Source organism: Colobus angolensis, unplaced genomic scaffold (genome assembly GCF_000951035.1).
Source record: "Colobus angolensis palliatus isolate OR3802 unplaced genomic scaffold, Cang.pa_1.0 Scaffold99, whole genome shotgun sequence".
NCBI lineage: Eukaryota > Metazoa > Chordata > Mammalia > Primates > Cercopithecidae > Colobus > Colobus angolensis.
In genome coordinates this window covers 860,003-882,738 of record NW_012123931.1, presented here as the reverse complement: position 1 = coordinate 882,738, position 22,736 = coordinate 860,003, and the positions used below count along the sequence as shown (strand labels likewise).

The window sequence follows — 22,736 nt, the reverse complement described above, 5'->3', positions numbered from 1 at the left end:
TCATTTGTGAGTCATTTCTGCCCTATGGTTTCCATATGGAGAATGACAAGAAAATTGGATGTGTATTCAGGGTTGAATACCAAAAGCTTACACTCCCCATTAGGGAGAAAAACAGAGGTGCTCAACATCACTTGCAAAACTCAAATTGAGCCTAGAAAGCCTTATAAAGGAAATCTCTTTGGTCTGTGATGTGCTCTAATCAGAAATCAAGAAGAATTGATGAACTCTTGAGCAATTCTAACTGCTTCCAAAAATTGAGCACAAATAAATAATAGTTACAGTAAGCTAACATTGTGTTGCATGTGAAAAAAGAGGTGAGTAAGTACATTAACAAAAGTCTGAGCTGTGAAATTTCAGCAAGTTCCTACCATACAGGAAAAGCAGTCAGAGGCAAAGAGTGCCATAGCCTAGAGTCCCAGCCAAATTGCTGGGAACTGAATTGCACGTTGGTCTTTAACGGTAAATTGCTTTCCTGTTCTCTTAAGTCCCTGACCACCTGGGGTATAGCAGCAATGTTATTTCAGAAGTATTGTATTCCTGGGTTGTAACGTGCGCAGTTTCTGGGTATTTTGTGGAGACTTTTATTTACGGAGTTTAAATAAGAGGTTTTAATAAAAGTTCATTTAGGCAGGGTGCAGTGACTTACATCCATAATCCCAGCACTTTGGGAGGTCAAGGCAGGAGGATCACTTGAGGCCAGAAGTTCGAGAATAGCCTGGGCAATGTAGCGAGACCCCGTCTCTACAAAACATTAACAAATTTAGTCAGGCATAGTGGCACACACCTGTAGTCCCAGCTACTCAGGAGACTAAGAGAGGAAGGATCACTTGAGCCCAGGAGGTCAAGGCTGCTGTGAACCATGATTGCATCACTGCATTCCAGTCTGGGCAACGGAGCAAGACCCTGTCTCAAAAAAAAAAAAAGTGAATGCTTCATTCAGCCATTGGATACAACAGGAAAAAAAATCCCAAGAGTATGTTATCTTTTTTTTTTTTCTGAGAGGCATTTGTATTAAAAAGAAATGGCATTGGCTTTGGAGTAGGACAAACCTGGGTTCTGGTTTTACCTCTGCCAGGCTACTAGCTAAGAGAATTTGAGTGAATGCCTTAATTTTCATTGCATCTGTTTCCTTATTTGGAAAAATAAATGTAATCATATTCACCTCGTGGTGCTACTGTGGGACCAGTTGAAATAATGTATATGAGAGCTCTTTGTAAACTATTAAGCTTTTATTATAATGTATATTTGTATATTATAATGTAAAGTTACATTATAAATGTTAAACGAGAGTTTTTTGAAATAGTCTTGCCTGGTTTAAGACAGTGCTAGCTACCTCACATGAGATAGTTCTAAGTACAAGCTTCTGACAAAGATGATTTGGATTCCTTTCTTCTACTCACAAAGATTAATGAAGAATGATATAGGTATTCTTTAAGTCAGGAAATCTTTCTGTGGAGCAGAAAGCTCTCCATAAGGCAAGTTATAGCATGCATAGTGGTTTTTATAACACAGAAGCGTTGCTATTTCTTATCAAAATGGACTTCATTTGTAGGGTGTTGCTGGGCAGGTTGTCTTCAGTTACTGTATGTTAATTGGCAGGGAGGAAGGAAGAAAGGTTCATTACATAATAAATATTTAAAATAAGAAAGGAAATGATATTGATTCTTTGGGAGAGTGTTTTGATAACTGTTAATAATTTATATTGTTCATCTTAAATTCACCTAGAGGTTTTTCGTTTTGTTTTTTTGTTTTCTGGTAGGCTTCAACATGCATGACACTAAGCTCTCTGGTTGGTAACCTAGATTAAATGCCTGTTTCCCAAAAGCTGCTATTGTCATTGTAACAGAGTATGTTGTTCTGGTGCTTATCGCTGCCTCTTGTTTAGGAAATGGAAGAGGTGTCCACAGTTCCTACAAAGACCTAAGCAAGAATTAGCACACTCCCTTTGCAAAGGAGCTGTGGAATCTTGAGAGTCCAGACCAGTGTCTCGCAGCTGGTCACCACTAGCTGACCCACAGGGTCAGGATTAAGAGTTTGTTCCTTCATTTCACTTTAGGTCAATAAATTTGTGTTTTCTTTCTTTTTTTTTTTTTTATACTTTAAGTTCTAGGGTACATGTGCACAACATGCAGGTTTGCTACATATGTATACATGTGCCATGTTGGTGTGCTGCACCCATTAATTCATCATTTACATTAGGTATATCTCCTAATGCTATCCCTCCCCCCAACCCCACGATAGGCCCCAGTGTGTGATGTTCCCCACCCTGTGTCCAAGTGTTGTCATTGTTCAGTTCCCACCTATGAGTGAGAACATGCAGTGTTTGGTTTTCTGTTCTTGCGGTAGTTTGCTCAGAATGATGGTTTCCAGCTTCATCCATGTTGCTACAAAGGACATGAACTCATCCTTTTTTATTTTTGATAGATTTTTTATAGATCTTTTATTTTTTGTAGATTATTGTGGCACTATCAATAGATTTGTGTTTTCAACTAAGTGCTACTTATTTAGTGAGTCTAGCACCCAGAGCTGTGGGCATCCAGCATCAACTCTTAAGATTCTTTTATCCTGAGCATAGTCTCAGTACCATAACCCTACTTTCTAAAGCAGCTTCAGTTTTCAGGGCTAAAGGATTAAAGCCATAAGAGTGTTATGCTGTTTACTCAAAGAACAGCAAGAGGAATTTTGTAACCACTTCAGATTTAAATGCAGAATAAGAGCATACTGGTGGGCATGAGTCAGTGGCTTACTTCAAAAAATATTCTTTCTCATTTTCCTTCCAACTGCTCTCCTGCACAAATCCCTGCCCAGGCCCTGGGCTTTCCATAGTCCCTGGGCACTCCCTTTGTTCTCAGCCTGTCCAGAATCTTTCCAACCCTAGTGGGTTTCCACCCCTCAACTCCATGAACCTTTTGCCACCTTAGCTACTGCTGTTTCCTGCCTCCTGTGGCATTTCATGGCTTTTACCTAAAGAGGCTAGTTTAGAATATCCTGTTTAATTTTTCTCAGTGATAAATAGCAGAGGATTTGATAAGTTTAAGCCACTGTCTTATAACAGTTACCCTGTTGAAACCTGGAGTCCTATGGCTATAAACCTTATGTCGCTGCTTCTGAAGCCCTGAGCTCTTTGTTAGTGGATAAACCAGCTTCCTGTCCTCTTTTCTTACCGTACTGTTCCTATCTCTTTTTACTCCACATAGTACCTCAGTAGTTGCATGTCTTGTTTGTTCTATAATTATTGCTAAGCAACTTCCTGTGAATGAATATTTGCTTCCAGAAGCTTTTTTTTTTAACGTGAAATTGAGAATTATACCTGCTTCTGGAAGTGTGACTTTTTGAAACCTTTCTGAGTCTGCAGTAGGTTGTTTTGCTCTTATGAGAACCAGGGAAAGGCCATAAAACTGCTTTAATTATTTTCAAGTTATCTCTGAAAGGGTTTAGGTCAGGATGTGTTATTACAAAATCAATCATTTAAACAAATGTGCTCCAATAAAATTGTTTTTAGTTCCAAGAAAGATCGCCCTGAAACAAGGCAGTTTGTATCTCCTTTAGGGAAGACTACTGCTATTCTGCCTACAAACTTTTTTTTTTTTTTTTTTTTTGGACAGGGTTTCACTGTCACCCAGGCTGGAGTATAGTGGCGCCATCTCGGCTCACTGCAACTTCCGCCTCCTGGGTTCTAAGCGATTCCCAAGTAGCTGGGATTACAAGCACGTGCCACCATGCCCGGCTCATTTTTTTTGTATTTTTAGTAGAGACAGGGTTTCACCATGTTAGCCAGGATGGTCTCGAACCCCTGACCTCAAATGATCCTCCCACCTTGGCCTTCCAAACCTACAAATTGCCGAAAACAAGTACAGACAAATGAATGACATCTTCTAGCCTTTTAAAAACTTTAGACTAATAATAGTGGTTCATCATAGCTTTTTAATATTTGAAAATAAACAGGAGTTTTCACTTTCTTTGAGCGTAAAGAATGGCCTATGTTATGTAAATAAGAAGATGAATCTGCTGTGACTAGAAGCAGCTGTACCAAAACTTTGTGTTGTCTTTTTATAGTATATGTACATAGTAGCAATGATAATTAAAGTGAAAGGTGGCACTAAACTGGCCCTCCACATCTCCAAACCCTTTCCAGGCAGTAGTAGATGTTCGTAATTCACAGGCAACCAGCAAACCTCTTGGGCCACCAAAAAGGGTCTTCCCCAGGTTGCCTTTTACTTACTTAAGATTCATAATTTCTGACAGTTACACAAGGACCAGGGGTCAAATAGTAAACTCTGTGAGCTACTTTAGGTTGTTTTTTTGGGGAACTAATCAGGTGCCTATTTCTTCTTTGTCAGCCTTGCTTATCTCTTCATAGTCCCTGTGGACAGTTTTTCATATAGAAGTACATTCATCAACACAAAGCAAAGCAGACAGCATGGTATAGTGAAAAATGTATAGGCTGTAGAGTCAGATCCAGGCTTAACTCTGCTTTTTACTGATTAGCTATATGACCTTGGGCCAAACTACTTGTTTTAACAGAGCCTCAATTAAATGGTAAGACTAATACCTACCTTACAGAACTGTTATGAGGATTAAAAGTGCATGTGTTTAAGTCCCTGCACAAAGAAAGCACTTAGTTATTTTCAGTGTTTTTTGTTGTAGTTATTGTTTTGACTCCATATTATACTGCCTAATTACTGAGCTTTAAATCCCTAAGTCTTTGTCACTTTGGCTTCTAAGAAGCTGTAATCTATTAATTTTACTTGGGCATTTGTTTTTTTCACCCTAAATTCAGACTTCATCTTGGTAAGTTTCAGCCCAGTCTATCAAGATCCTGATCTGGTCACTTACTCAGTTTCATTTTCCTTAACTTTGTGTCAGCCCTAAAGTTGATCTATAGAACATTTGTGTCTTCATCTTATCACTGAAAAAAAAATCAAACAGGTTAGAGAATAGTTCAGTTTAGCACTTTATTATGTGCTGCATTGCCAAATACTCCGTCTGCTGTACTATCATCTCTCCCAAGTAGACTGTAAGTCCTTAGGATCATGACACATAGTAAATACATTATTTGTAAATCACAGGACATCAATAGTCAATATTGTGTGACTATATGAATGAATTCTTTCTCCAACAGATAAAAGCAACGCGGCAAAAGGGCATACTGCATCAAATACTGGACTCTGTAGACTTACAATTTGATCTCATTTTCACCAAATATGACCCTTCTGATTTTGGCATTTGATTTCCATGTAGAGCTGTCAGGTATATTGCATTTATTTAACAATCAGAGCATTTGGCATGTTTTCACCATTATCGCACTACATAAATGAAGAAACCAAAGGTTTTAAAGACTGAATGATTTACCCTCCATCATCAGTTTAGCTGAGCTAGGTCTGAGCATCCTATTCTTCTTATTCTCTGTTAGATGGATTTTAGGCAATGACTTTTTTAGTCTGTCTTTAAACTTCCATGAGTTTTTGAATGTTGTGTATCTGTGACTGTTGCTTACTCAAAAGGCCAAAGAGTATGCTAGAACTGTATTCATAAGGTCATTGGCCTTATCACAGTTTTAGAATAAGAGCACATCAGTAGGTATAAGATTGCCCCATTTTAAACTAACAGGAAAAATAATTCTTTTTTTATAAGGTATGCCTGGTTGTTCATATCAAATAGATCAGTAAAATTGCTTTTTATTTCTTTATAGTATATGCCTTTAGCTGCCTATAGTAAATCCATCCTACTCAGGCCAAGCAATACTCATCAAATGTAATTTTTAAAAATTTAGAATGATGTGAAATGGAGCTTTGTTCACTAGGAAGATCATTTACAGCAAGATATCAAATGTATTCTCCAAAGTAAAATAAAGTAAAACTTATGACTTTACTTGGCAATATTGCATTTACCTGATCCTTTGAGTTGGTAAGGCGATACAAACTAACTTATTGTGTGCTTGATGCCAAGCACTGTGCTAGATGCTCTGCACGTATTACCTTTTTATTCTTCACAATCACCAGCAACCATGTGTGTGGCTCACTGCCTGATGAGGGTTGGAGGCAGTCACATTGGGGTATGACTACAACCTTTCAGAGCTATGATAACCCCTTTAAAAGAGTGTTTATTCTTTTCAGAAAGAATGTTCAGAGAGAACATTAGCAGAGAGAATGTTCAGAATTGCTCTCCCGTTACTTATTGAGGTTTTGTCCCCAAAGGCTTCTGTTTCCCTCTCTTTGTGTTATGTAGAGGCTGATGCAATTCCTCTTATAGTAGAAAAGAGATAACTCATTGTGCTCCAGAAGCAGGTAAATAATCTAGGACTTCCAGTCCTTACTCCTAGGAAACTATTTTCTAGCATTTTCCTTCTTTGGATCACTTGTGGGCATGGCAATGGGATTGCCATACCTAGGAACCACTTGAAATAGACCCTGTCCTCAGGGAACTTACAGTCATGGAAAATGAGACATATTAAACTCTAAATATTAGTAGTAGTAGCCTACTGTGTTACCTTTGTAGAACAGCCACCCTGGTGGTATAACAGAAGACTCTTCATTAAAGGAATGTTTTGTTACATATGCCAATATCTGTCAACTTAGTTTCCTGAGATGCCAGGCCTCGTGTGGTTACCTCTTAATCCAGTCTCTTGACTCACTTGGATGTTCCCTTTGGGACTCATCTACTATTAAGTCTTTGCCTTTGTGCCTTCAGTTTGCAGCATAATCCAGACTCTCACAGTTTTTACTATGAGTTTCCTTCCTTGTTACCTTTTCTTCTTTCTTGTTGGCTTGCCATACTCACCTTCTCCCTTCCTATTTCTTGTGTCCTTCTTTTTTTCAGTGGTTTATGAATACTACTTGTTCTAGGCATTACATCCATGCCTTGTCAGCTATATTTTATGCCATCCATGTGGTGCTTCCCTCAATGGCCATAGCTGAGTAAACTCTAAAGAGAGGACATCTGACTCAAGAGCAACCAATCTACTGACCAGCCAGCAAGATAGGATTTATAATCCAATACAAAAAGTTGAACTGGCCCAGTCAAGTTTCTTTGTCAGGAATTTGCAGTTGGGAAGTTGCAGAACTTCAAGTCATTTTTTTTTCCTGGGTATTTGAATTTAAATAATCATGTAGATTCACTTCTGGGATGTCCACTACAGGACTATGTGCATTCCAAGTTTTGCAGGAGTAAGGAAGGCCTTTTTGGGAAAAAGAGAGGAGACCAAAACTGCTTCATGGGACAGAAGGGGGCTGGAAATGAAAGCAGTCTAGTCCACAGAGCTAGCATTGTTCCAGCTCTCTTGAGGTATGGTTGTTCATTTTCTCCTGGACTCATGTGAAAGTTCCCAATAGCCTTACAATAAATGGCTCTTTTTACTTAAAATATTTTCAGTAAATTTTTGTTCCTTCCAACCAAATGAACCTGATACTTTCAAATACAAATATTAAAGATTATTTTAACACTAGATTGGCTTGAAAATATTTGACTTTGCTATAGAGCCTTCCTTGTGACCTCATAGTTGTTTTTCAAAATTCTTCACGTCAAGAAAGAATGAATGAATGCCCACCGTTTAAAGTAGGAATGAAGAGAGAAAGTATACTCTACAAGCTCTCTAGGGTACATTTCTTTATGAACATTAAATGCTGTTACTACAAGTTGGGACTGACTGAACTTTCCTTTTTTCTGTTGACCTCAGTTTGGATGATCTATGTAGAAAATGACGTTCATGAAACTTACTATCCCTAGGTCCTAAGGTAAACACACTTAAAAGGAACATACCTACAGTGAAGAGCTTATCTTCAGAATCAAAGAAAATAAAATATATTATGTATAGTTCTTTAAGAAAAATACAAGTTCTGTAAGAACAAATAACAGTACTGCTCATATTCTTTATAACTCTCCAGACTGGTGATCTCATCATTAACTTTATAATGAGCACTTACTTTGAAACCCAAGAGCATTGTCTTATATTTACAAACAATAGAAAAGTGTATTTCTTCAGACCCTATTCTCTCAGACTTGATCATACTGGGCTATAGTCCAGCTTTTTAATAAAAAAAAAAAAAAAGATTGTTAATGAGAAACTTAATCATTTCACCAATGATTTTCCTGAAATTAGAAGCCAGTTGCCTATTATGAAAGTGAGGTTAAGGTGTTCAGAAGGCATGAGATTATAAGAGCATACCCACATAGACCTCTTTTTTTCCTTCCCTCTCTCCCTTCCCCCCTTCAGCTTTCATCTCTCTCTCTCTCTCTCTCTCTCTCTGTGTGTGTGTGTGTCTTTTTCTCTTTCTTTTGCTTTCTTTCTCTTTCTCCCTCTCAAATCCTGGCAGCATAATACAGCTCACAACTTTAATCCTACAGCTACAAGAAAAAGCTTTACTATATTATGCCTTTATTATTTACATTTAACAGTACAGTTTCAACTGCTAAGAGGAAAAAACACAGCATTTGAAAAATATAAATGATCTTTTCTTAGTTAAGTCATTTTACAGTGCTTAACAGAGTGAAGAAAATCGTTGGTTTATATCATTTCAAAGCTATTTTGGAGTTACAGTTTTGTTCCTCTCTGGAAAACCAAGAAGTATCTCCATATTATTTATCTACCCCAAAGAATGACATAGTCAAGTACCAGATGCACATTTTCAGAGCATTGCATCGTCCTTTTTTTTTTTTTTTTTTGAGACTGAGTCTTGCTCCATTGCCCAGGGTGGAGTGCAATGGCACAATCTTGGCTCACTGCAACCTCCGCCTCCCGGGTTCAAGCAATTCTCCTGCCTCAGCCTCCCGAGTAGCTGGGATTACAGGCACATGCCATCATGCCCGGCTAATTTGTGTATTTTTAGTAGAGACAGGGTCTCCCCATGTTGGCCAGGCTGGTTTCGAACTCCTGACCTCAGGTCATCCACCTGCCTCATCCTCCCAAAGTGCTGGGGTTACAGGTGTAAGCCACCGTGCCTGGTCTGCATCATCTCTTATTCCCCTCTCCCTCACCAATGAGAAATACAAAACTTCATTCCAGATTGGGTTGTTGTTTTACCAGTGTCAATACTACTTCTAGAGAGTGAACGTATTAAGAAAAAAATGCACTGGTAGGTGTTGGGTTCATATTTTCTGATAAAAGCCACAGTGTTGAGATTTTTTTTTAATGTAACCTGTCTATGATAAGGCATTTGATTTCCATGTAGAGCTGTCAGGTATATTACATTTATTTAACAGAGTATTTGGCATGTTTTCAACATTATCACACTATATAAATGAAGAAACCAAAGGTTTTAAAGACTGAATGATTTACCCTCCATCATCAGTGTAGCTGAGCTATGTTTGAGCATCCTATTCTGGTCTTCCTTCTGTACCTTATTGCCTGCATGCTATCATCAGAGAGAAATATTATCAGTCTGCCAGTATTTGTTGAATTTCTTCTGTGATGAGTTTTGTCTTCAAAGAGCTTACATCATAGTTGAGAAGAGACCAATCAATAAGATATTTTGTACTACACAACAAAACAAATTATTTAAGGGTAAGCAAAAAGTACTATTTGGTTCGAAGTTTGCATCAATGAGCGTTCTTGGTTGGATCTCTTACAAAGTTAGTGTTTGCAGGGTGATGATAGCTGTACTTTTCTTTCTGATTTGTGAACATGAAACTTTCACTATTTTAATAAAAGTAAAATATAATTTCATTGATATAAAAATACTGTTATTCCTGTGAGTTGCTGGAGGATTGAGATATTGTTTAGTAGATTGGTTTTGGATTTTTGACTTGGGTATTTTTGTACTGGTTGATTGATGTGGGTACAGGAAATTATCTGTGGAATCATTTTTCCCACCTAGCAGACTAGGGACCAAAGAGGAACTGACCTAACAGAAGAGAAAGGTGAACCAAAAACCACATGTAGCTGTTTGTATGTGTGAAACAAAATGTTCACGTAAGATCCAGCAATGAAGTCTAAAAATGAGATACAACATTTCTGTGTACTATAAACACTCTTTAAGGCTCAAATCAGCCAGCAAATACTGAATGAACTTATCATAGAATTTACTTCTTGTAAGTAACAGTTGAAGACATGGAGTTGGAACCTATGTGTCACTTCCTGTGTCTACCACATCATAGACCCCCAGTAAGCACTAATAAAATAGTATTTGCCAGTTGGGGTGAAATTTATACTATAATCCATTGTTAATAAACAATTACTTTTTTCTAGTCAGGATGATTTTAATAAATTTTAAATATCTATTTTTAGATAAAAGTTTACTAAAAGTGAATAATTATCTCCAATAGACAATAAAAGCAAAAATTATTTTGCAAGCTAATTAGCAATAGTGATTGATAAACACTATTCTCCATTTGACATATTGAGGCATTTTGTTTATGTCTCAAAAGGCTTTATAGAGATGGTTACAGTTGACAGCTGTTGTACCACTAATAAGATTAGAGTAAAGAAATTAGTTGTGTCAACTTTAATCTGCTATTTAACACTGCAAACCACCTGGGGTCTTCTCCAGAGGCAACATGTTTAATTGTGAATTTAAAATTATATAGCCAGATCTTACTTAACGTATCTACAGACTTACTCATCATAGTCATCTTGTTATTAACAAATTCATGTTAACAGTGAAAATAATGCTCTAGCACTAGAGTTTAAAATTAATGAACTAATTTGATGCTCACCCTACTTTTTTTAACTGTATTATTGTAATCTTTGAAACATAACACTTTCTCAGTCAGAGGCTAATTTGAGGAAATACAGAAAGTCTAATTAGGTTGATATTTAAAATATGTATGATTTCCTTTCTAAAGTTAGAATTCTCTATGGAATAATTAAATTGCCTGTTCCATTTGTACCAAATTCACCAATTAAGTAAAAGCCCTTGAAATAACACATCTAGTTGAAGATTTCGTACTCCTTACTCTGAAGCAACATTATCATTAGGAAAATAGTTTAATTGTAACATTAATTTTGTTGTTATTAAAATGTTATATTTTATGATATGAAGTGCAGGGAAATAATCATTTGTGATTGTTATATTGACTTGAGGCAAACGCATGTTTGGGATGCATATAATTTATATCCCCACAGTGAAGATCCATTGTCAGGAAGTATTATTAACACCCCTTAAAGACCCCTCTCTGGAGCTGGTTTGCTATTGTAGCATGGTGGTTCTCCCCATTATCCCCACCCACTCTAAGTGTTCTGGCCTCACAAGGAATGAGCCATGAGACAGAGAAGGCAGTGTAGGTAGTGTAGGTTTACACTAGTCATCACAGTGCCACTAGGAGAAATTTTCCCCCTTCATCCACAACTCATACTCTGATCCAAATATCCATCCCATTGTCTTCTGCAACAACAGCAATAAACCACTCTCAGATTGTGTTACAAGTCTAACTTCTCTGTGGTCACGAAAATGTCAAAACTGAATAATCTCTTTAAAGAGATTTTAACTCTTTCTCTACATTTTAAAATTTTCTGTCTCCAGGTTTTTTGCTGAGAGGACATTTTCTTATTATCTGTTCCCAAGTTTCTTGCTGAGAGGATATTTTCATATTAACCAAGACTTATTCGTCTGTTTGCACTAATTTAATATCCTCTAGTTTTATCACTGAAACAATAATATTAAAAATATTTCCATATATGCAAGTCCACATGTAGGACTTCTTACAAATACATTTTTTCATGTCAAATACTATTTTTCTCTATTTCTGTTTAATATATTTTATTCTGATTAGTACCGTACATTTAAAATATGTTTGGTACAAGAGACCCAATGAGCATAACTAAAATGAGACTGCATTGGAAAAATTTTCACCCTTGCCACAATAAATAAATTTATAAACGTAATTAAATAGCAATTTTTTTCTGTTTGTAAGGACTCCATGTTGTTTTATAATTTAAAATTCATTGTTTTAATAATATGTATTTACTAGTAATTCTACTTTCTGTAGAGATGAACTAGGACATATGCCTGATATTATCATTTGTGCTTGTAAATGAGATCTTGTTTTGCTCGTTTTAAAATTTTAAAGATCATAAGCCTTCCACATGTTTTCTAAGCTGAGAAGTGTGATTTCTTTACTTCTTTGGGGAAAGGAAGATAGTATTATATTCATTAATTCCATCAGTCAGGGTATGTTTTTATGTTGCTGCTGTAGATACATCACAGAATAAAACAGTTAATAAGTGTGCAAAAGATTTGAATAGACACTTCACCAAATGAGATACAAAGATGCCAGGTAAGCACATGAAGAGATTCTCAACATCATTAGGAAATACACACTAAAACTACACTGAGGTACTTCAACATGTCAATTAGAATTGTTTAAAAAACAAAACAAGCCAGGCACAGTGGCTAACACCTGTAATCCCAGCACTTTGAGAGGGCGAGACAGGCAGGTAACTTGAGACCAAGAGTTCGAGACCAGCCTGGCCAACATAGTGACACCCCCGTCTCTACTAAAAATACAAAAATTAGCCAGGCGTGGTGGCAAACGCCTGTAATCCCACCTACTCAGGTGGCTGAGGCACGAGAATCGCTTGAACCCAGGAGGTGGGGGTTGCAGTGAGTTGAGGTCACACCACTGCACTCCAGCCTGAGCAATCAAACGAGATTGTCTCAAAAAAAAAACAAAAAAAAAAAAACAGTAATACCAAGTGCTGGAGAGCATACACAGAGAAGTTGGAACTACATATACTACTTGTGGGAATGCAAAGTGATACAGCCACTTTGAAAACAGTATGTAACTATCTCAAAAATATAAACGTATACTTAGTGTATGATCCAGCAATCCCACGCCTGGGTAGTTAAACCTCAAAGGAATAAAACTACATGTTCTCACATGTATTTTTTATGTATGTATTTGTATCATTTATAAATATAAATGAATGTTTATGGATGTTTTATGCATAATCATCCAAAACTGGAAAAGATCCAAATATTTTTCAACTGGTGAATGAATAAACAAACTGTGGTACATCTATGCGGTGACATACTATTCAGAAATAAATGTAACAGCAATCTTGAGAATGAAAAACAAAGCTGGAGTCATAACAGTTCCTGATTTCAAAATATATAAAGCTAGAGTAATTGAAACAGTATCGTACTGGCATAAAGATAGGCATATAGAGCAATGGAACAGAACAGAGAGTCCAAAAATCTGTGTATATATAGTCAACTGATCTTTTTTTTTTTTAGCTAGAAATTATTCTTTATTGATTAAATCACCAGAAATTTTCAGCACAAGATTTAACATCTTAATGACCACCAAAGCCTGGGCTCTAGGGCCCTCTCTGCCTCTTCCAGTCCTTAATGGGGTTTAAAGGGAGAGAGACATCATTAACAGACCAAGTCAGATGGAGTCAGCTGATCTTTGGTAAGATTGTCAAGAATACACAACACAGAAAGGATAGTCTTCAACAAATGGTGTTGAGAAAACTGGATATTTACATGCAAAAGAATGAAATTAGACCCTTATCTTATACCATAACAAAAGAATCAACTGAAATTGGATTGAAGACTCAAACATAAGACCTGAAATTCTAAAATGAATGAAAGAAGACTTAGAGGAAAATCCTTATAATATTGATCTTGACAATGAATTCATGGATATTATAGCAAACACAAACCACAAAAGCAAAAACAAACAAATGGGAACACATTAAACTAAAAAGTTTTGGCACATCAAAGGAAACAATCGATAGAATGAAAAGGCAGTCTACAGAATGGGAAAATATTTGCAAACCATATCAGAGAAGGGGTTAAGTTCAAAATATGTAAGAAATTCTTACAACTCAGTAACAAAAATATTAGCTTAATTAAAAAATGAACAAATGACTTAAATAGATATTTCTCCAAAGAAGACATACAAATGGCCAACAGGTATATGAAAAGATGCTAAATGTCTCTAACTGTCAGAGGAATGCAATTCAAAACCACAGTGAAATAGCACCGCACACCCATTAGGATGGTCATTAACAAAACACAAGTGTTGACAAAAATTTGGAGAAATTGGAACCCTTGTACACTCTTGGTTGGAATCCAAAATGGTACAGCCACTATAGAAAACGGTATGGAGATTCCTCAAAAAAACTAAAAATAGAACTACTGTATGACCCAGCATTTCCACTTCTGGGTATTTATCCAAAAAAATTAAAATCACAATCTCAAAGAGATACTACCACTTCTGTATTTATTACAGCACTGTTTACAGTTGTGAGGAGGGGGAAACAACCTGAATGTCCACTGACACTGAGATGAGTAGACAAAGAAAATGTATACACATACAATGCAATATTACTTAGCCTTAAGGGAGAAGGAAATCGTGTAACACATGACATAATGGTTGAACCATGAAGACATTATGTTGAGTGAAAAAAGCCAGTCACACAAGGACAAATACTCCATGGTTTTGTTTATATGAGGTATCTAAAATATTTAAATGCACAGAAGCAGAGAGCAGGGGAGAGGGGAAAATAGGGAGTTGCTAATCAATAGGCATAAAGTTTCTGTAATGAAAGATGAATAAATGCTAGAGATGTATTTTACAACACTGTGCCTAAAGTTAACAGTATTGTATTATACACTTAAAAATATGCTGTGGGTAGATCTCACGTTAAGTGTTTTTACCACAATAAAATAAATGTAAAATTTTAAAAAGAGGGACAGACTACTGATGCATGCAACAACATAGATGAATCTCAAATGTGTTGTGCTAAGTGAAAAAAGCCAGACTTAATGGCTACATGTGGCACGATTCCATGTATTTCACATTCTAAAAAAGGCAAAACTACAGGAATAGAAAACAAGAGTTGGGAGAGGAGTTGACTAGAAAGAAGACAGCAAGGGGAATTTAGGGAGGTGATTGATCTACTATATCTTTATTGTGGTGGTTTCACAACGGAATGCATTTGTTCAAACTCTTTAAGAAAAGGGTGAATGTTAATTGTGTATAATTTGTACTTAGATTTTTAAAATTACATAGCAAAAGAGCAAAAATAGTGTTAGGTTGGTGCAAAAGTAATTGCGGTTTTTTCTGTTACTTTTGCACCAACCTCATGCATGATTTATAAGGGAAAGAAAATTAATGTAATATCAGATTTTTTAATAGCAATGCTTTATCTTACAAGAAAATTTAGTAACATTTTTAATACACTCTCAAAATATATGTGCCAAGAACTTCATATCCAACAAAACTGACCCTTTCTTATAAAAGGCAGGATGGCTGGGCGCAGTGGCTCACACCTGTAATCCTAGCACTTTGAGAGGCCAAGGCGAGTGGATCACTTGAGTTCAGGAGTTCGAGACCAGCCTGGCCAACATGGCAAAACCCCATCTCTACTGAAAATACCTAAAGTATCTGGGTGTGGTCATGTGCGCCTGTAGTCTCAGCTACTTGGGGGGCTGAGGCAGGAGAATCGCTTGAACCCGGGGAGCGGAGGTTGCAGTGAACTGAGATCCCGCCACTTCACTCCAGCCTGGGCAAAAGAGCAAGACTCTGTTTCAAAAAAAAAAGGGAAAAATTTACTGTTGTCAGGATGCAACATTCAAGAATTGAGGGAATATTGGTCCCACAAGCCCTTCCTAAGAAACTTGCTAGAGAACAAGCTTCAGACAAGCAATGACTACAGATACATTGACATAAGTACTTTAGTAAGCATAAAGTATGTAGTTATTTATAGTTCTAAAACTGAAGAAAATTGAAGGAGAGAGTATAGTATGAAATGGCATGTCCTGACCATGTAACTAGTACAATGACAAAAAAATTAGTGGAGACTGAGTATGACATATGCCAAAACATTTCCAGCTGTTTTCAGTATTCATTATTGGTAGCAGTACTATTAATATTGTCATTATGAAACTTATGTATTGTAATATAGCATAAAGCAAATTATAGATATTCTATACAATTGTAGGTATTCAATTTTTATCATCCTGTGTGCCCTTGAGCACCAGGATCTCCATGTGAAAGAAAAGAGAGAGAGCTGTTATATAAAAGATATTAAAGAAAAAATCCCTTAGTCTAGAGTTTGAATTTAAAATATTATTGCAAATTCAGAAGGTATTTTATCTTGAGCTGTATAAAAGATATTAAAGAAAAAAATCCCTTAGTCTAGAATTTGAATTTGAAATATTATTACAAATTCAGAAGGTATTTTATCTTGGGGGTGGGAGAGTGGGAATGGGGAGAGGTTCCTAGATCTGTTCATTCTAAAGGTCTAGAAACAGTGACCACCCCAGTAGTATTGAGAATCCGTAGGGCCAGGTTATAGGTTTGAAGTATCATTTCCCATCAAATTAAATCAGTGGCTGCTTCCAAATACGCAGCAGAAAATGACTCTCAAACCTTGTTATCCCAACCAGAGCAAAGTTCTCAAAGATTAGTAGAGTTAAGTCAAAGGATGAAGATACCAAGGGCCTAAGACCAACAAATTGATCTCTGATATGAATAAGAATTACAGGAGATTCAAGGCGGGCGAATCACAAGGTCAGGAGATTGAGACCATCCTGGCCAACACGGTGAAATCCTGTCTCTACTAAAAATACAAAAGATTAGCCGGGCGTGGTGGCAGGCGCCTGTGGTCCCAGCTACTCGGGAGGCTGAGGCAGGAGAATGGCATGAACCCGGGAGGCGGAGCTTGCAGTGAGCCAAGATCTTGCCACTACGCTCCAACCGGGGTGACAAAGCGAGCCTCCGTCTCAAAAAAAAAAAAAAGAACTGCAGGAGATTAAAACCTATCAAATAAATCTAAATCCTAGTTTTTTTTTTTAATTAACAGACTTTATTAGTTTTAGATTTACAGAAAAATTGGGCAGAAATTGAGTTCCCATGTATTTCCTCTTCCCATCCTGTCCTCAGTTTTACCTATTCTTGAAATCTTGCATTGGTGTGGTATATTTTTACAGTTGATGAACCAATATTGATATGTTGTTACTAACTGAAGTCCATAGTTTACATTAGGGTTCACTCTTTGCCTTTTCTAGTTCTGTGGGATTGACAAATGCATAATGTTGTGTATCTACCATTTTAGTATCATGCAGAACAGTTTTACTACCCCAAAACTTCATTGTGCTCAATATATTCGTTCCTCCCCACCCACCCAACCCCTGGAAGCCACTGATTGTTTTTTAAACTTTTAAGTTCAGGTATACGTGTGTGGGTTTATTACATATGTAAACTTGTGTCATGGGGGTTTGTAGTACAAATTATTTCATCACCCAGGTGTTAAGCCTAGTACCCATTAGTTTTTTTTCCTGATCCTCTCCTTCCTCCCAACCTCCACACTCCAATAGGCCCCAGTGTGTGTTGTTCCCCTCTATGTGTCAATGTGTTCTCATTATTTAGCTGCCACTTACAAGTGAGAATATGTGGTATTTGATTTTCTGTTCCTGTGTTAGTTTGTTAAGGTAATTGCCTCCAGCTCTATCCATATCCCTGCAAAGGACATGATCTCATTCTTTTTTATGGCTGCATAGTATTCCATGGTGTATATGCACCAGATTTTCTTTATTCAGTCAATCGTTGGCATTTAGGTCGATTGCATGTCTTTGTTATTGTGAATAGTGCTGCAGTGAACATATGCATGCATGTGTCTTTGTAATAGACCAATTTATATTCCTTTGGGTATAGATCCAGTAGTGGGACTGCTGGGTTGAATGTTATTTCTGTCTTTAGGTCTTTGAGGAATTGCCACACTATCTTTCGCAATGGCTGAACTAGTTTACACTCCCACCAGCAGTGTATAGGCATTCCATTTTCTGCACAACCTCACCAGCCTCTGTTATTTCTTGACTTTTTAATCATAGCCATTCTGACTGGTGGGTATCTCCTTGTGATTTTATTTGATCAGTGATGAGGAGCTTTCTTTCATATGATTGTTGGCCGCATGTATGTCATCTTTAGAAAAGTGTTATGTCCTTTCCCTACTTTTTAATGGGGGTGTTTGTTTTTTTTATTGTAAATTTGTGTAAGTTCCTTATAGATGGATGTTAGACCTTTTCGGATACATAGTTTGCAAAAATTTTCTACCATTCTGTAGGTTATCTGCTTACTCTGTTGAGTTTCTTTTGCTGCGCAGAAGCTCTTTAGTTTAATTAGATCCCATTTGTCAATTTTTGCTTTTGTTGCCATTGCTTTTGGAATCTTTGTCATGAAATCTTTCCCCATGCCTACGTCCTGAAAGGTATTGCCTAGGTTGTCTTCAGGGTTTTTTATACTTTTCGGTTTTTTGGGGGGGCGTGTGTGTGTTTGTTTGTTTGTTTGAGACAGAGTCTCGCTCTGTTGCCCAGGCTGGAGTGCAGTGGCGTGATCTCGGCTCACTGCAAGCTCTGCCTCCTGGGTTCACGCCATTCTTCTGCCTCAGCCTCCCAAGTAGCTGGGACTATAGGCGCTCACCACCACGCCCGGCTAATTTTTTGTATTTTTGGTACAGAAGGGATTTCATCATTTTAGCCAGGATAGTCTCACTCTCCTGACCTCGACATCCACCCACCTTGGCCTCCCAAAGTGCTGGGATTACAGATGTGAGCCACCGCGCCCAGCCAATAGTTTTCGGTTTTACATTTAAGTCTTTAATCCATCTTGAGTTAATTTTTGTATATGGTGTAAGGAAGGGGCCCAGTTTCAGTCTTCTGCATATGGCTAGCCAGTTATCCCAGCACCATTTATTGAGTACGGAATCTTTTCCTCCTGGCTTGTTTTTTTCAGGTGTGTCGAAGATTAGATGGTTGTAGGCATGCAGTCTTATTTCTGGACTTTCTATCCTGTACCATTGGTCTATGTGTCTGTTTTTGTACCAGCACCATGCTGTTTTGGTTACTGTGGCCCTGTAGTATAGTTTGAAGTTGAGTAGAGTGATGCCTCCAACTTTGTTCCCTTTGCTTAGGATTGCCTGGGCTACTCAGACTCTTTTTTTGGTTCCATGGGAATTTTTAAATTGTTTTTTATAGTGCTGTGAAGAATGCCAATGGTAATGGGAATAGCATGGAATCTATAAATTGCTTTGGGCAGTATGGCCATTTTAAACATGAGCATGGAATATTTTTCCATTTGTTCGTGTCATCTCTGGTTTCTTTAAGCAGTGTTTTGTAGTTCTCCTTGTAGAGATCTTTTACCTCCCAAATTAGCTGTATTCTTAGGTATTTTATCCTTTTTGTGGCAGTTGTGAATTGGAGTATGTTCCTGATTTGGCTCTCAGCTTGACTGATGTTGGTGATATTTGCACATTGATTTTTGTATCCTGAGACTTCACTGAAGTTATCAGCTCAAAAAGTTTTTGGGCTAAGACTGTGGAGTTTTCTAGATGTAGGATCATGTCATCTGCAAACAGAAATAGTTGTACTTCCACTCTTCGTATTTGAATGCCCTTTACTTCTCTCTCTTGCCTGATTGCCCTGGCCAGGACTTCCAATTCTGTGTTGAATAGGAGTGGTGAGAGAGGGCATCCTTGTCTTGTGCCAGTTTTCAAGGGGAATGGTCCCAGCTTTTGCCCATTCACTATGATGGCTGTGGGTTTGTCATAGATGGCTCTTATTATTTTGGGGTACGTTTCTTCAATACATAGTTTATTGAGAGTTTTTAACATGAATGGATGTTAAATTTTATCAAAAGCCTTTTCTGCAGCTATTGAGATTATGGTAGTTTTTGTCTTTAGTTCTGTTTATGTGATGAATCACATTTATTGATATACTTATGTTGAACCAACCTTGCATCCTGAGGATGAAGCCTTCTTGATTGTGGCGGATAAGCTTTTCGATGTGCTGCTGGATTCAGTTTGCCAGTATTTTGTTGAGGATTTTTGTATCAATGTTTATCAAGGACATTGGCCTGAAGTTTTCTTTCTTTCTTGTATCTCTGGAAGATTTTGGTATCAGGATGATGCTGGCCTCATAGAATGAGTTAAGGAGGAGTCTCTCCTCCTCGACTTTTTGGAATAGTTTCAATAGGAATAGTACCAGCTCTTCTTTGTACATCTGGTAGAATTCAGCTGTGCATCCATCTGGTCCTGGGCTTTTTTTAGTTGGTAGACTACTTACTACTGCCTCAGTTTCAGAGCTTGTTATTGGTCTATTCAGGGATTCCATTTTTTCCTGGTTCAGTTTTGAGAGGGTGTATGTATCCAGGAATTTTTTCATGTCTTCTAGATTTTCTAGTTTATGTAAATAGATGTGTTCATAATATTCTCTACTGGTTGTATTTCTACGGGGTCAGCCAGAGATCTTTTTACTGTCTATATAGTTTTGCCATTTCCAGAATATCACACAGTTGAAGTTACACAACATGTACCCTTTTTATACTGACTTCATTCACTTAGCAATATGCATTTAAGGTTCCCTCATGTCTATCTGTGACTTGATAGCTCAATTATTTTTATTGCTGAATAATAATCCATTGTATGAATGTGTATTGATTGTTTATCTATTTACCTACTGAAGGGCAGCTTAGTTGCTTCTAAGTTTTGGCAATCATTAATAAAACTGTGAACACTCATGCAGTTTTTTTGTGTAGATACAAGTTTTTAAATCATTGGAGTAAATGGGTAGGAATGTGATTCTGGATCATATGATGGCTATGTTTAGCTTTATAAATAACTACCAAACTGTCTTGCAGTGTGACTTTGTCGTTTTGCATTCCCACCGGTAATGAATGTGAGCTCCTGTTCCTCCACATACTCACCCGCATTTCTGATGTCAAGTACTTTGGATTTTAGCCATTCTAATAGGTGTGTAATGGCATCTTGTTTTAATTTGTAATCCTTCAATGACATTAACATTGAACATCTTTTTCTATAATTATTTACAGTCTGTATACCGTGTCTTTGATGATATATCTATTAGATCTTTTGCCCACTTTTTAACTAGATTTTTTGTCTTCATATTAAGTTGTAAGAGTTCTTTGAATATTCTGGATACAATTCCTTTATCAGATATGTGTTTTCCATGTATTTTCTCCTAGTTTGTGGCTTATCTTTTTGTTCTCTTAACAGTGCTTTTCACAGAGCAGTGTTTTTTACTGTAATGAATTCCAGCTTATCAATTTGTTCTTTCATGGAGTGATGAAAACTCATTACCAAACTCAGGATCATTTTGAGTTTCTCCTTTGTATTCTCAGAACTTTTATGGTTTTATGATTTACATTTAGATATATAATCCATCTTGAATTAATTTTTGTGAAAAATATAAAATCATCTAGATTTTTTTTTTTTTTTTAATGTGAGTGTCCAGTTGTTCCAGCACCATTTGTTGAAATGACTGTTCTTTGTTTGGTTGCCTTTGCTCCTTTATCAAAGGTCAGTTGACTGTATTTGCTTCTAATTCTGGTCTCCCTTATTCTGTTCTGTTGATCTATTTGTCAAATTTTTTCACCAATACCACATTCTCTTGATTAGTGTAACTTTATCATAAGACTAGTAGCCACGTAGAGTCAGTCTTCCAACTTTATCCTTCTCATTTAATATTATGTTGGCTATTTTGGATCTTTTGCCTCTCCATATAAACTTTAAAATCAGTTTATCAGTATCAGTGGATAACTAGCTTTGATTTTGATTGAGACTGCATTGACCAAGTCAGGAAGAACTGATATCTTAACATCATTGAGTCTTCCTACCCATGAATATGGAATATCTTTCCACTTATTTAGATCTTTGATTTCTTCCATCAGAGTTTTATAGTTTTCCCTCATCTAGAATAGTGAGGTTATATACATATTTGTTAGATTTATACTTGAATATTTCTCTTTTTTTGGTGCTAATTTAAATGATACCATGTTTTTAATTGCAGATTCCAGTTTGTCATTGCTAATATGTAGGATAGCAGTTGACTTTTATCAAGGTGTGACCTACAGCTTTGCTTTAATTGCTTATTCATTCCAGGAGGCTTTTTGTCAAATCTTTGGAACTTTCTACATAGACCATCATATCATCTTCAAACAAGTAAAGTTTTACTTCTTCCTTCCCAATCTGTGTATCTTTTATTTCCTTTTCTTACTGTACATAGGAGTGGTGACAGAGGACATACTTAACCTTGTCCCCAATCTTGGGGGGGAAAGATCTGATTTTTCATCATTAAATATGACGTTAGCTATAGTTTCTTATAGATGCTCTTTAATAATTCATGAGTTTTTAGTGATATTTAAAATAAAACTAAAAACTAACTTGTCACTTTCTAAGCATGACAGGGAACCCAGTATGTTGATAACTGAAAAAATAAAAGGAAAATCTGAAACATTTATGTGGAACTATACCACTAGGCAATAAAATATATGAAGGGAATTTCTCCTTATAAATTATTTCATCTAACAAATTGAAACAAAATAATAGAATTTGAATATCACAGTTTTGTACCCCTTGAAGAATGAACCCTTGATGAATTCATGACTCTAGGTATTGATCATCAGTGACTGCTAACCTGAAAAAAAAGAGTGACATTCAGATATTATGTGCCTCCTGATTAAAGAGCTCCACCACCTATAGTTTTGCCAAAAGAGGTCAAACCTGAGTCTGATCAAGCCTCCGGATCCAACTTCCAATTATCTGGAAATGCTGAAGAAAAAGAAACATTGAACTTCACCATGTATATGCAGGCAGCAAAATTGTAAGGAAAATAGAGGAATGGGGGGAACTTCACAGATCACTTAGACTCGTGAAGGGAAACGTCACACACCGGGGCCTCTCATGGGGAGGGGGGAGGGGGGAGGGATTGCATTGGGAGTTATACCTGATATAAATGACGAATTAATGGGTGCTGACGAGTTGATGGGTGCAGCAC

The 22,736-nt window shown here is 36.9% G+C and overlaps 1 protein-coding gene across 1 annotated transcript in view; it reads left to right on the top strand.

The window, feature by feature from the left end:
• The window catches only part of SCAPER (S-phase cyclin A-associated protein in the ER), a 565,180-nt gene that overhangs the window by 386,761 nt on the left and 155,683 nt on the right, over positions 1–22,736 (top strand). The gene's annotated exons all lie outside the window — the stretch shown is intronic.